Consider the following 16,425-nt stretch of genomic DNA (forward strand, 5'->3'; position numbering starts at 1 on the left):
TACATGGACCTTTTCACAGGATTCATGTGGTGTACCAAATGGTGATGTGTTTCTTCAGTTTATTTTTTTAAACATTGTTTTTGTTGTTTTGAAATCTTAACTACTTAACAGAAACTGTGATGAATAGGATTTGTTATGTAAATCACCCTATTTTGGCTATTAGTAATTTTCATGTTTTCCACTGAAGTAAAATTAAGGAATTGCTTCTTAATTTCTATTGAATCTTACCCTTTTTCTATTTCACAGTCCATTTAATTTCTACAAAGATCTAAATAGTGCAACCTAGCTTGACCTGTGAAACTCCTCTAGAATTTGATGCCAAATATAGTTAAATATTCAGACTCCATAGCCTAATGGAATTATAACACTTAAATCAACCAAACCATTCAAACAAAACAATCAGTACAGTAAGAACTAGCCTAAAATTCATATAAAACAAAGCTAAATTTTACAGAGAGATCCCTCTCTGAAGCTGGTAGCACTAGATCCCGGCTTCCAAAGTGGTTTTGATGATGTCCTATGCGTTTACTCCCTCAACCTCAAAAATACAAAACGACAACATAGTGCCGACCACGGGGAAGAAAACTCTTTAGATTGAAAAATCATTATTCCCTGGTATTCAATCAGTTTTTCTATAAATTAAAGCTTATATATCATTATGAAATACATGATCCAAGGTTGTTATCTTGTATATATTTTAGTGTGTCATTGATTTTGATTTTATGAAGTTGTGTGATGAATTTTAATAGACATGGCTCTCAAAAGAATTTTCACTAGAGCCCATCTTGATCCCAACTCTTTTGAATTTTTAGATAATCCAGAGAATTTGGTGAGAATTTTTTTTTATAGAGAGTTAAGGTAGTAATAGTCCTTTGTCTAGGTTCAACTTTCTTCCTCAGAATAGTCCTTTGTCAAGATCTAACTCTCTTCCAGATAAATTTGAAACTATTCAAGATATAGATTTTGATTTGTCTTTCTAGCATAGTTTGTTTAAATCAAAATCTGAGAGTTTTGTAGATTAGGCTGTCTTTGACAAAACCATACTGCAACCATATATACCCCAAACCCAACCTTTTGAAACAGATCCTGATCTTGAATCCCTACAACAATTTGATAAGTTACAGGATCTAGTTTCAGTTTTGGACCAAGCCATTGATGAAACTTATATTCAACAATCTGTTGAATTTTCAGCTTTAAACATTGCAACAGCTTTTTATCCAACCAATCTTCCCAGTCTATTAATCTACAAACCCCTAGTCCTACTCATTCCATAGTCTCTACTTCTTCACCTGTAATATCTTAGACTATTATTTCTATTATCCCTGTAGTTATCACAACTACACCTACCACAGGTTCATCTTCTAGTCAATCTCTCAGACAAGCTATGGTAAGTAGGTATGCACCTTTGGTGTTACCGGGCTAGCTAAATGCTATGCCTAGAGATTAACAATCTAAATTTTTTACCTTTGATAACATTGGTTCCCATACTACTCAGCAGCATGTGGATAGAATGAATGATGTGTTTGACCCTCAAGAAGTAGATGAAGCTGATGTAAAAATGAGATTGTTTGCTCAAAGTTTAGGAGGTGATGTCAAGAAATGGTTTAGGAGTTTACTTGTAGGAAGTATATCCAACCTTGATGCATTCTGTTGGAGAGGTAAATCCCCTCTACAGATAGAGGCGATCCCTACTAGCCCAATAGGGGTCTAGCAACAATCACACAATGCTGCCACGCATGTTCCTAGTTACAATTAAACAAGAAGTAAAGAGCACCTACTTGGATTCCTGCGTTGTCGTTTGTCGAAGAGATGTTGCCTTCGTTCCTTCGCTTCGGCTGGTCACAGTCCTCCGCGATCCCCGCGAACGAACACCTGCACACACGAAGAGAGAGCAAACGCAAGCGTGAAATCTAGTAAAGTAACCATATGTCAGTCAGAAAAGACATAATTCACATTTACCCATTGCATAGACAAACGAGAATGGAACAATAATAGCAGTCATCTATTATTAATCAGAATAGAGAAGAGTACAACCAAATGTTCTGACGTCGATAACCTTCTCCAGAGGGATCAGTTAGCATGTATCTCAAGCATTCACCTTTGAGGATGGTTCTCCCAAGACAAATAATTCTCTCTCTCACACACAAATGTCACAAACAACCTTCCCCAAGCAATCAATCACTTCCACACCTAGCACACCAAACCTATAGCAGCAATCTGAGCACTACAAGCTCTGTACAATCCAAGCTATTCACAGCTAAGTCTAACTAGTTCCAACTAGCTGCTCATGGTAATGGTGAGAGTTTATATAGGAGAAGGAGTCTCCTAAAAAGGTGGAAGGATGAGCTTATCTTCAAGGGGAGCTGTTGCAAAGAGTCGAACAGACATGCCATAGAAGGGAGGCGACATTCACAAAGCTAACAACCAGGCCTGGAGTGATCTGGAAGGCTGGCTGTTTGAACAAATTCGCCTAAACTGGATCAGCGCGGATTATAGGGAAACTGCCGCGCTGGCAGCGCATATCAATAACTGAAGAGGTCATGTCAGCGCGGAAGAACACGGGAAAGGCGCGCTGTAGGCCATCGCGGAAAAGTGATGTCCTTCCGCGATGGCAGCGCACAGAATACACTGGGAAGCGCCTGTCATCGCGGTTATTTTAGAAACAGACGCGCTGATGAATGAAACTTTGGAAAAATGGGTTTTTGAGCCAGTTCAGGGATCAAACACTTTGTGATTGTGAGTTCTGGGCACAGCAGGGTGACTGACAGGAAGGCAGTGATAAATTACTGTGTAACAGATGCCCCCTAAAGCATGAAGACCGAGAGAGTGGGAGGGGTGAAATGCTTTACGACACACGCCGAACTGGAACACCACTGAGAAGTACCGAAAATCTCTGACAATCAAGTACATGCAGTCTAGGCATGGGCGCAGCCATCCAAAAGACATGCGAAAATGGTCTATGGTATGGACGCAGCCACCCAATCAAAGAGACCAAAAACTGATAAGGTATGGTCGCAGCCATCCATGAAGACTCAGGTATGGGCGCAGCCATCCATCAATGAGTCATGTAGTGATTATCCACAAAAATCGCAGCCTGGACCATAATGAGCAAGGACCCAGGGTCTTGCGCTCCATCTCGACCCGAACAGAGTACAAGTCCAAGCATGTGAATACATGGGTTGAAGTCGAACATGCATGAACATCGTCTGATTACCAGTCAATGATGAAAACTGTTAACAGACGCGAGAGGTACCACCAATAATGACAATGGCCCTCAAGGTACTATAGGTACAATCCGTGACGTGTGAATCAATGAGTTGGTGTCGAACACTCACGGAATCATTCGATCGAAGGCCAATGATGTAAACCTTGCGTCGAACACGAAGAACCTGCCATTGAGGCATGCAGGCTCCAAGGCACCTGGAAGGAGTCTCTGAGTCACTTTCCCGGATAATGAGTTGGAGTCGACGAGAAAGGACCTTGATCGAAGGTGGGCCATGATGATTCCCACATCATCGACACGAGACAGAGGTATGATAGCTTTGTGATGAGATAGCGAACAAGGTTGCATAGCGGCAGAGGACAACTTCTCTTGAACACATAATGGCACTGTGACGGGTTTGGCAGTACTTGACATCAAATGAGCAACGGGTAAAAATAACGATGGCCATGAGCAGATGAGAGGTCAAAATAGGATATCCCAAACCCATGGAGGCTAGTGAAAACGAGATGAGATGACCCCACCCAGACACGAAACAACGGAGTGCCATGTTCAAGAGCGACGTACTGCCGAGACGACTGTAATCATAGTTCCATTTTCCCCACCTTTGCAGGCAGGTACCCCGATTATTTTTGGATGACAAGCTTGACGGGGGTAACATATGCTTGATGCGCGTCATGTTGACAATATCCGATGTCATTGAGTATTTAACGAGCCTGACAAAGGAGAAACTCGGCTTCTTTTCTTGTTTCGAGAGTCTGAAAAGAATGCGGAAAAGGAGACTCCAGGGGGTCCTTTTTCGTACAGTTGTGTCTCTCGAGCCCGAAAAAGTATAAAACTATGCTCGAAAGAACTGCCCGGCCATTACGACCGAGGAGTACTTTTCGTAAGTAGTGCCTTCGACCCGAAAAAGTAAAAAAGCGGTCGGAAACACGTCGTTTTAGAGCCGATATCGAGCGCGAAACGACAAACGCCCGGCAATCTCTTTGGTTCAACGGTCGGAAAAGAGCTTAAAACGACCGCCTTTCATTCCTTTTAACGAGCTGAAAGGAAGCTCGGCTATCTTCTCTTGTTTTAACGTCGGAAAAGAGCTTAGAGACGACACTTTGGGGATCTCATGAATGGCGGACCGTCATAACCAAGCTGCTGTACTTGCACCTGCACAAGGGCACTACCCGCATAAATCCATTCAACATGTGTAAAAACATATTAAAATAAGCCATTAACAAAGTCAGGGCTAGAATTATGGTTAAAAATGGTAAAAACCCAAAAAATATGACAATTTAGGAGTTTTTACTATAAATAGGGGGGGTAATAAGTCATTTTTACCATTTTACTATTCTGGAACGTGAAGGACGTGGAGGAGCCAAAAAGTTGACGGAGTGATTTCCAGCCCGTACGGAGACCGTTTTCAGATCCGCTTCTTCCAGGTAGGTTCTCGTTCCCTTGCCCTGCATTCTGGTTCATTTCAGTAGGTTTTTAACGGTTGAATTGGCCCAATTGGGCATTTTTTATTTGCATGGGCGCGCCCTCGGTCAGCGCGGAAATCGCCCACGGGGTCGCGCTGACCGAAAAATTATAAACGTGGCCAACTTCGGGTCAGCGCGGAAAAGCCGTGTTCTTCCGCGCTGACCTCGAATTTTTTACACAGAGCTGCCATTGTCAGCGCGGCTGTTTCTAAAACAGCCGCGCTGGCGCAGAGAAATTTTTGTTTTTGAAAATTGAACGTGAATTTTTCTATGGAAGCACTTCTAATTTATTTTTATGGTTTGTGCAGGACATCATGGCCTTTCAATGGCAAGAGAGAGTTCACGATGTTGAAGATGTGGCTGCTTGGGGAGACGTGAATTGCTGCAATGCCATGCGGGCCTGCGGATTCATGAAATTCTTCCTTACGCCGCGTTTGAGGGCCCAGCATGATCTTCTGGAGCTGCTGATCAGGGCATGGAATCCAGTGGACCAGAAGTTCACCATCCGTGGTCATGACATTGAGTTTGACCACATGGACATCTTTTTCTTGACCGGGTTGTCGCGCCGAGGTGCGAGGCCCATCTTGGAGGGGCAGCGACCTGGCGGTGGTACTCTGGATACCTTGATGGAGCAGGTTTGCCCAGGAGCGGTGAAAACACGGAGTGGGAAGTGCTCGATCCCCTCAGTGAGAGACATTGTGCTGCGCACCATCCTGTTCATGGTGACCCGGGCAGCGGGCAGCATGGCGAACCATGAGGCCTCGAAGGCCCACCTGCTATTAGCTCTCGAATGCCTCGAACCTACAGTGTTCGATTGGTGCACAGCAGTGTGCAACAATATGAAGAGGCAATTGAGTAACTGCCGTCGTGGAGAGACGAAGCAGTTTGGCTATGGGTCGATCCTGGTCCCGCTCATTCTGGAGCGAGTGCCAGCCATGCGGCTGCAGTCGATGGGTGTGGATGCCCCCAGGAGTCCTCGAGAGACGAGGGCTTCACGATGGGCTCGGATCATGCCACGTGGGGGTGGCGGCCGTCCACATAGCTGGGGAGCATTCTTCAGAGACTGGCTGGACCAGCAGGAGATCTTCGTACAGGATTGGCCATATGCGGGGATGGATTTCCGCAATGATCCTGACTTGGTGCTGCCTCCGGGTGAGCAGTGGGACGATGCAGGTATGACACTTTTTGTCTTTTGAGTTTTGTATTGTTTTTTAATTTTTATGTACATGTCCTAATAAATGTCTTGTCATGCAGATGTGGGGCCCACTAGACCGATTGGACTGGCTGCCACGGCACGGAGAGAGGGCCCGGGAGCCGGAGCTTTGGCCTTAGCCCCTCCAGGGGCCAACACATCGGAGACCGTGGCTCGCAACCTTGAGGGGTTGCTGGAGGGGGTGCCGGACTACCAGGGGGTCGAGGAGGTCCCTGTGGAGCATCAGATCCACACAGTGGGGGTGGAACCCAGGGTGCACCGCCTTCTGAGGCGGGTGGCACGAGCAGCTGTGTACTACAGAGAGCACCATCCAGCTGACTAGTCGCCTAGGTTTTATTTCCACTGCTGTTTTGAGACATATGACTCAGATGTATTGAGATTTTGGGACATGCACTTCTATTTTTGAGCGCCTTAGTGCGCCACACGATATATATATATATATACATACCGATTTTTGGATGAGTCGTTGTTACATGTGATGATGTGTTCTTTATGTTATGCGTTTATTCAGTACAACTTGTGATCTTATGTATGAATTTTCACGACACTCGACTCATGGATTTTATATTTTTGATGCAAGCTTGAAAGCACACACATGCAAACTATGCTTGAAATGATTTATTTACATATGCTTATGGTTTTACTATGCTATCTATGCTTTCCTGTACGATGTTTATCTGTTACGCAAATGTCTATCTAATACATGATTTGCCAATGCATCAGTCAACGTATTTAATTGTCTCGGAATGTGCTGATAAGTAATGTAATCAAAATTCCGTTCTAACAATCTTACACGTAGGTACAACCTTAATATGCGCTGGTCTCTGACGGAATATCGCTCGTTGAGTTGATGGGTAACCAGCTGGGAGTCCAGGTTCACCACTAGCTCTCGGATGCCGAGCTCAACTGCTTCGGCCAGCAATTCGATTACAGCGCTGTACTCGGCAACGTTGTTAGTGGTACGACCTAGGCAGACACCCTGAAGGTCTAACAACTCTCCGTGAGGATCGTAGATCACCCACGCTGCCGAAGACAAATTACAAGTACTACGGCAGGCACCATCAGCGAAACCAACATAAGGGGTACGAGACATCTGCGCAGGAAAGACAAAGCACAATAAGGGGCAAATCACGCCTTCACACCAAAGCAAAAGAAACTTACGCACTAAAAACTCAAAAACACACGTATATACAAAGTGAATGTGAGCAGCTATGCATAATATTTCTTCAGATACAGCCCATTACGGGGCTTGTCAAGAGGATTTCCCTCATAGTCAATCAGCTCATATGCGCCCTTTTGTAAAACACGCTTCACGATGTAGGGACCTAACCACATGGATTCGAGTTTTCCTGCCCCCAGCTTATCCTTAGCTTGATCGTAGAGCAGTACTAAGTCTCCCTCAACAAAGGAACAAGGATGAATATTCTGATCAAAGTGAGCTTTGACTCTCTTTTTCTGTGCTTCGATAGCCAGAGAAGCCAAATGACGGGTCTCGTCTAACCGTTCTAGGTAAAGAAGCCGTTCCTCCACCGGAGTGGTGTTGGGAAGCAACTCGACAGCTAATTTCAATGAAGGAATCTCACATTCGACAGGAAGGGTAGCCTCCAGTCCATAGACCAGTTGAAACGGGGTGAAACCGGTGGCATCCTTCACAGAAGTCCGGTAGGCCCACAAGGCCGGGAAAAGCATCAGATGCCAGTTTGACTTGTGTGTGTTGACGGTGCGTTGAAGCATGGTGATCAAAATTTTGTTCACGGCTTCGACTTGACCGTTAGATTGAGGATAGTACGGTGACGAACTATCTTGACGCAAGCCTAGCTGGGTCGTTAATTCTGCCATCATATGATTTCGGAAATGCTTTCCGTGATCTGTAACAATAGCCTGAGGGACTCCGAAGCGAGTGATGATGTGATTGAACAAAAACTGCGCCGCTGTGTGACCGTCCTCGTTTAATGTAGGCATCGCTTCGGCCCACTTGGTGAAATAATCCACGGCAACGATAATGTACCCATGCCCCCCGGCCGAACGAGGGTTACAGGACGTAAAATCAATGCCCCATTTGGCAAATGGACCTACGGTTACGACAGGGTGCAGTGGCGCGACAGGTGCACGCATCTTCCGGTGGTAAACCTGGCACTCATGACATGCGCGTACAGCAAGGATAAAATCCTTGAATATAGAAGGCCAGAAATAACCAGTGCGGAGGATCTTTTGAGCGGTAGCGTATCCGGACATATGACCGCCACAAGCGCCGGAGTGGCAGTCATTTAAGACTCTCTCAGCTTCCTCGAGGGTTAGGCATCGGCGAAGAATAGAATCGACGCCGAGGCGGTACAGGGTGTCGCCCAAAATGCGATACGGTTGAGCTTGGTGACGAATTCGTCGCCGAGCATCCTTCGATGTGTTGGGACGAAACGAAGACGTTTGTAAATATACAATGATGTCCCCGTACCATGGGTCGAGAGTGCTGATGAGAAATAACGTTTCATCCGGAATCTGCTCCTCTGAATGAGATGGTGCAGATGGAGATGGTAAGGAACAGAGCAATTCAACGAAGACCAGTGATTTCTTAGACTTGGCGGCAGTGAATTCCAAGTCGAACTCTTGGAGGATGACGATCCACTTCGAGTATTTTCCCCCCAGCAACTGACGTGACAAAATATAGGTCATGGGGTTGCAGTCAGAGATCACAGTCGTTGTGCGCAATAGGATGTAATGACGGAAACGTTGGACGGCGCAGACAGCGGCCAGTGCCAACTTCTCAACGTATGCATAGCGAGTTTCCGTATCCAGAAGGTTGCGACTAAGATAGTATACAACGTGCTCAGTGCCATCGTCGTCGTCTTGCACCAAAACCATGCCGATGGTGGTATCGGCAGCGGCCAGATAAAGGGTATAGTCACGGTGATAATTCGGAGGTCTTAGGAGCGGAGCTGAGACCAGAAGGTCTTTAAGACGCTCAAAATATTGTTGAGCGATAGCGTCCCAACGAAAGGGCGTGTCTCGCTTTAGTAATCGTGTGAAACCCTTGGCCACCTCGGCAAAATTGGGGATGAATCGTCTAAGAAAGTTAGCTTTTCCCTGCAAGCTTTGTAACTACTGTAGAGTGGCAGGGGGAGGAAGATTCAAGATGGCCTCGACTTTAAGGGGATCCAGACGGATGCCCTCCCGGGAGACGATAAACCCGAGAAGTCGGCCAGATTCCACGCAGAAGACACACTTATGCGGATTGAGTCGAATACGGTAGTGTCGACAGCGAAGAAAGATTTCGCGTAAATGAGATGGATGGTCTTGGCGTTTAGCTGAATGAGCAGGTAGGTCATCCAGGTAAGGCTGTACGATGTGTCGAATATCATGAAAAGCATACGACATCGCACGCTGGAAAGTGGCGCCGGCATTTTTGAGACCGAAAGGTAGCTTCTTGTAAGCGAAGGTGCCCCAAGGACAAATGAAAGCAGTTTTGTGCTGGTCTGCGGGGGCTATGTTGATCTGGTTGTAACCAGAAAAGCCGTCCATGAACGAATAGATTTCGCTTCCTGCGCAATCGTCGATAAGCTGATCAATAAAAGGCGTAGGAAAATTATCTTTTGGACAGGCGCGATTGATATCGCGATAGTCAACACAAACCCTAATAGTGCCCTGCTTTTTATTGACAGGAACTATATTAGATACCCACTCCGTGAGGGGAATGGCGTAAATGAAACCAGCTCTAAGGAGTTTTTCAACTTCGGCCTTGATGGTTGCAGCCTTTCGAGGGTGCACTGGGCGTAAACGCTGACGAACAGGTTTAGCGCCGGGATAGGTAGGGATTTCGTGCTCCACGATACTAGGGTCAATGCCGGGCATTTCCTCGTAAGACCATGCGAAAACATCACAAAATTCACGAAATAGGTCTTTATAAAGTTGAATTTCCTCGGGAGTGCATGTGACTCCAATGTGAATATTCTCGACAACCCCTGTTTTGACAGAGATGTCGATAGCCAGAGTCTGCGTAATGTTACCCATGTTTCCCTCCGAAGACACTTGATATAACTGAATAGGCGTTTGGAGAGGGATAGATGGGAGACATGAAGCAAACCGTCCGAGACACGTGGCCATTTCCGAATGAGGAGGGAGAAACGAAGAGCGATGGTGGTGATCTGACCAAGGGAGCTCTTCGGGAGACATGGTCTCGATGATAGCCTCATCGGAGGGAAATGATTCCTTCAGGGGATCCGAAGTGGCCTTTTCTCCCAACCAAGGGAAGGTGTCAGGTGAATCGGGAACGCTGCTTGAATGAGCAGGTTCAGGGGTTGAAGCCGATGCAGCGACTATCTCGATGTAGTTGAGTTCGGCGGGACTCAACGGCATCATCTCGCCCCAGGAGTCTTCCTGATTCACGGGAGGGAGAACCCATGGATCAGAATGTGCTGTGATCATGTTTACAGAGGCGAGATTCGGAGGTGGGAGGGGAAAGACTCCCATTAAGGAGGGATCTTTTAACAATCCGGCACCCACACTCACTAGCGATTTGGAGGTATGCTCCACGAATGGTACATTCCCTTCAGAAGAGGAAGCAAAAAAGGACAGCTGGTCCACAGTGACGATTTTCCCTTGATGGGGAAAACGAACGACACGAAATAAAGAGGAAGCCACGGCTTGCATGGCATAAGTCCAGCTTCGTCCTAAGAGAAGGTTGTAAGTGAGATTAGCGTCGACAACTTCAACCTCGACTTCTACTGTTTTCCCTTCTAAAGAGATAGGTAAACGCGGGAGGATACCATGTGGACGAGATTCTCTTCCATCGAAAGCCTCTAGGGTGGTGGGAGACTGGCTCAGAGTAGGTGAACCAATAGCCTTCCAACAAGCAAGCAACATAATGCAGGTTGAGGCTCCTTCATCAATGACAGTACGGTGAATCGTCTTGCCTTTGATGAGGACTTGTATAAGGAAAGCCACCTGATGAGGCAATCTCTGCGTGAAACCTTCGAGGTCAAAAGAAATTAAATCTGAATCTGCCGGGTCGATGCCACCAATCGCTGATAGCAGGGACTTCCTCTGGGAGGGGCAGCTCTGGAGGACTTCTAACGCGGACATAGCAGACGGAGCCTGAGCTAAGTCCTCGACAATGCTATAATGCTGAGCGGCACGAGCATTGGGGTTATAAGATGACTTCCTGAGTACACCTTTTGGAGGGGGTCGGGGGATCGTCTCGGTGCTGGGCCGTTCAATGTGAAGAGGGCCAGAACTGGACGTGGGAGCACTGGAGGGGACTTCCGGCTCCTTCCCGGCTGAAGATGGATAATCTTTTGTTCGAGTCGTGACATGGACGGGAATGGTTCCAGCCATGAACACTTGAGAACCGAAGGAAGAGGATTGTGAAGGGTCTGCCACCTGATGCGTCTGCTGGGATGGGAAAGGCTCTTTGAGCACGGCAGGGGACCCTGAAGCACCTTTCAAAAGCCGACTAACCTCGGACCGCCTAGGGCAATCCTTGGTGTAGTGATCCTCCTCACAGATAAGACAAGGATACTTAGGCTTCCGTTTGGCTCCTTCCTCGGAGGGAGGTTTAGGAGGGTTCTGCTTAGGTTGGCCGGATTTTTCTTTGGCCTTTCCTTTCTTTTTGCCTTTTGAGGATTTGTCTGCCGCGGTGGACTGGACGGCATTTACCTCAGAGGTATTCCCAGGAATGGATGGGCTCTGAGAAGCATTCTCGTTAGAGGAGTTTTGTTTCTGCTTCCCAGAGTTCGCGGTTGATTTCTTACTTGATGAATTCACGGAGCCAATAACTCCATCAACAGAGGGTTTTGGTGGAGCTTTGGTTTGTCCGGGCCTCGGGGCATCTGGCAAATAGTCATACAAAGTACCTGACTGAGAATATACTAAGTCAAGGTATTGAGCTCGCGCGATTGCTTGCTCTTCAGTTACACACGCCCCCATTGCAATATCTTTGGCAATTTTAGGAACAAAGGACGTGGTAAACCAGTCGGTCAGGAGTTGATCGGGAATCCAAAATTTAATCAAACGACGGCGCCTTCTCCATTCATGTATATGATCGGAGATGTGCGTTGCCGTATCCTGTTTCAGAGACGTGAGCAAATTGGTCCCAGTCTCGTACCGAATGGGTAACTGAAAGTGAGTCAGAAAGGCCATAGCCAACGAGTTAAAGTCTGAAAACATGCCGCGGTTAAGTTCAATGTACCATTTTGCGGCCGAGCCAGTGAGAGTCCTCTGGAAGAGGCGAAGTCGGATAGAATCATCAAGCCAAGAGTTGGATGAGCACCAAAGGTGATAAGTCATTACGTGGGCCTGAGGATCTTCTCCGGCTTTGCCGTCGAACTTTGGACAGTCTCCTGGTATCTTGGTTGGAACCGGTGGCCAATATGAGTTATGCAAGATAGGATCGTTTGTTAACTTGGACACATCGGGCAGTTCCAACGTAGCCAAAAATGGTAGCTGCGGGTTGAAGGACATCTGTGGCTGAGGGTTCGAGGCAGTATTAGGGTTCCATCCGGATTGAGGTTGCCCCCATGAACTTTGTCCAGACGGGCCCGGCCCGAAGGGACCTGGCGCGTAGGAATTTTGTCCTTGAGGGGATGACTGTCCCTGTGTCTGCCCCCCAGCTCCCCAGGAATTAGCAGGTTGTCCACCAGGTTGACCATATTGATAATTTTGATAGGGATTGACCTGTGGTTGCTGATAATTTTGATACGGAGCGTACTGATTTTGCCCCTGGGGTTGCTGGTAGCCATGCGACTGCTGGGTCCCATACGGAGCTTGGTAAGCAGGCTGCGTTTGGTACGAGGGTTGATAACCTGTTTGAGTCTGAGGCCCAGAGTAGTGTCCTTGAACCGGTTGAGGTTGGGCCATACGTCCCGAAGGTTGACTTGGTCGGATTCGAGGTGGACCTGGTTGGCCAGCAGGATATCCTTGCTGGGCGCCAGGTTGCCCATGTGCCACCAAGGGTTGCCTTCGTGGAACGGGTGGTCGAATTGGTTGGACAGCTGGTTGACGTTGAGGTTGACCAGCTTGTCCAGGTTGACGATGAGGGTAAACTCCGGGTTGATTTGGCTGTATAGACGGTTGGCCCGTTCATCCCCCACCGTAACCTGGTTGGGAAGAGGGTTGGGCTTGCTGTACGGTAGGCTGCCCTCCTTGGTATATGGGCTGAGCAGAGGGTTGGCCTTGCTAAAAAGCAGGTTGCCCCCCTTGCCCAGAAGGATTCGTGATTTGAGGGGCAAGTCGGCCCTGTTGAACATAGGGTTGTCCACCCTGCCCAAGGGGATACCCTTGCTGGACGGCTGGTTGATTCGAAGGATTGTAAACTGAGCCAGTTTGTCCAGAGGGGTACCCTTGCTGGAAATCAAGTTGGTCTTGTTGAAAAGACGGTTGCTCTGGTTGCCCAATAGGTTGATTCTGATACGGATATGGCGGACCTCCAATACCCATCGGTTGTTCCTGGTAAGGTTGACCTTGTGGGTGCCCAGATGGTCCTGGGTCAGGCGGGCCATACAGTGGTTGCCCCTGGGGGTTTTGCACGTGAAATGGCGGGCCTTGATTGGATGGTCCTATGGGCTGCCGAGGAGGATCTCGATTTCCAAAGTATTTAGTAGTATCATTATACATGACATTCAAGGATTCCTCGTTTTCTTCAAAAGGACGATGAGGGAGACTCGAGATTTCCTCGAGGAACTCACCATTTTCATCAAAGTAGAAGACGGGACCGTCGTAATCCGGGTCCGTTATGGGCTCCCCATAAGCATCATACGGTCCTGATCCTGGAATTCCTCCAACAAAAGAACTAGCTTGAGGGATTTCAGAAGAGGAAACCGGTACAGCACTGACGACCGGAGTCGAACGTGCTATACAAACAGTAGGTTGAGTGGGAACTGAGGTGACGGTCGGGTTGAGTTCTGACGTGAGGGGTGGAAAAAGAGGCTGCGAAACAAAAGGGCCGATAGAGGCAGCGAGACTAGGATCCCATATAGTGGTAGAAGTTGTTCTAGCATCATACCTATCCCTCAGCGATTGATATCGTGGAGGGAGGGGAGAGGAAGACGGGATCGGGGTCTCAATGTCTGTGACCGCGGGTGTCTCGATGTCCGTGACTGCGGGTGTCTCGCCCGTACTGGAAGCTGCCCCCTCCATGGGAGATGACATATTCAAAGGGGTACGAGGGGTCTGGGGGGTATCCCAATCCTCCTCCCAGACGGGATTCCAATCCTCTAGGTAATCTGGATTGCCTGGGGCACGTGCGTTGATAGGCTGGATACTCGGAACAATGGGAAGAGTACCGCTTACAACTGGTACCTCGGGGGCAACAGAGGATGGAGAACCTTGATCACTTAGACCAGGGGTTGATGGGTCAGCCAGGATGACCAGACCCCTTAGAACTCCTAAAGGAAACTGCCGATAAAACTCTACTCAAAACTATCGCACACAAGACCTAGAAAGGGTAATGTTATCGAGGCCAAATTAATTTTAAGACGCAAGAACCAAACTTGACCTTTTCATATTTCAGGAGTCGAGAAAAGGACAAAAGATGACTCCAGTCTCCTTCGAATGTTTAATGAGCACGAAGTGACAAGACGCTCACAGGAACCTTTTCGTTTAGGGAGTCCGAAAAGGATCAAAAGTGACTGCTCTGGAACTCTAGGTAGAGGGTGTGCCAAACTCTTCGCAAAACCACAGAATACTTTTTAGGGTACGGGTGGTCAATCTTCGTGAATGCTGTGTTCACTGCATTGCGAATCGTAGGGCGTCCGACTCGGCTTCCTATGGATAAAGGATAAAAGCCTAGTGGGGTCTCCCTATATACTCGACGGTACGTGGGAGCGCAATCCGTATTAGACCACTATCGAGTCACAGAAGGAGGAATCGCCCAACCTAATGTGAAACAACAGTGACTATGTTTTAAGACGCCGGAACACGTCTCTAACCTAGACCTCTAAATATTTGCGTTTAGTTCCAATGCGTTTTTAGATTCATTTGGTTCATTTTATAGTTGATCTTGAGATTAAGTTTCGATTTCAAGCTCTATCGTATGTTCGCTCACAATTACTTAGATGCAATCTATATGCAAAAGAATTCCGTTTCGTTCGATGAATTTCTAGCTATGAGAGAGCAAAGGATTTCAAACGAAACAAACAAACAAGTAGCTAAATGCAATTAAGGCAAGGAAAGGAAACTTTTCTTTTGAAAATGCAAGCCAACGAAATGTTCTTTTCCTTTTCGAAAAAACAAGCTACCAATTCGATTTCTTTTCAATGACATAAAGCATCTAAATGAATTTGGAGGAACCTGAACACCAAGTAAACTACTCAATGAGAGCACACAAAGTTCCCAAAACATTCAACCAAAGTTTTGAAATCAAAAGAGACAAAGCAATGCACGAGCCATGTGATCTAAGCTCTGCAAGCAAGGATCGCAAGCAAAGAGGAAGTGAAAAAGACCACTTGGAAACACAATACAAAACACTCTAACAATCACTAAACCAATGCAAAAACAAGCCTTGAACGAGCTGGTCAATCAAGCAAATAGAGATCCTAACGGTAGGCTTGACACACACACGGCCACTAGATGTCCTAGGGTTCAGAGTGCGAAATCAAGAGAGAAAGGCAAACATCCGATGGACCAAAGTTAGGGCCAGTCGATCAGAGACTCAACACAATTTAGCAATTGCGAAAGCGATGATGAAATCACAGACCAAGCAGCGAAAGCAAGAGACGGGAAGGTGTTTGCAAACTCAAACTGAGTAAAAAAACGAAACCCTGTAAAGCTAGGCTTCGTAATCAAACAATTCAAGGCTCAGACAGTGAAAAACCAGTCATAAGACAGATGAGGAGAAGAAGGGACAGTCACTGCAAGAGGTTCAGGAGGCTAATTTGGTGAAAAATGAGTTTTTCAGGCTCAACGCGGGTAGCCTTCAGCAACTTGGCGCTGATAGGGGGAGCCCTTCAGCAACTTTGCGCTGTCAGCGCGGAAAGACAGGGAAAAAGCGCGTTGTCTCGAAAAAACGAGGTCAGCGCGGAATTTAAACACACAGACGCGATGACAGAGGGCACAAAGAAGAGGGGGCGCGATGTCAGCGCGGAAGAACACGAATAAAGCGCGCTGCCCTTGAAAACGAGGTCAGCGCGGCTGTTAGACGTACAGGCGCGATGAAGAGAAAACCAAAGAACGGGGTCGCGCTGTCAGCGCGACTGTTCCAAAATAAAACGCGCTGAGGGCAAAAAACAAGGAAAGCCAAAATAAAAACTTCCAAAACCACAGGCAGGGGCTTTTCAACAATAAAAAGGCTTCCCAGAAACACCCAGGAAGTTCAGAAGCCACAAAGACAATCCCAAAAACTCGGAAAGAGGTCAATCAAAACCAAACACAAAAGCGGACCCAAGAGACAATAAGGCAGTATCCCCAGCGGAGTCGCCAAATTGTTGGAGAGGTAAATCCCCTCTACGGATAGAGGCGATCCCTACTAGCCCAATAGGGGTCTAGCAACAATCACACAATGCTGCCACGCATGTTCCTAGTTACAATTAAACAAG

The sequence above is a fragment of the Pinus tabuliformis genome, chromosome 6 (genome assembly GCF_031772625.1).
Source record: "Pinus tabuliformis cultivar Carrire ecotype Pingquan chromosome 6, CPIR1, whole genome shotgun sequence".
NCBI classification, from domain to species: Eukaryota; Viridiplantae; Streptophyta; class Pinopsida; order Pinales; family Pinaceae; genus Pinus; species Pinus tabuliformis.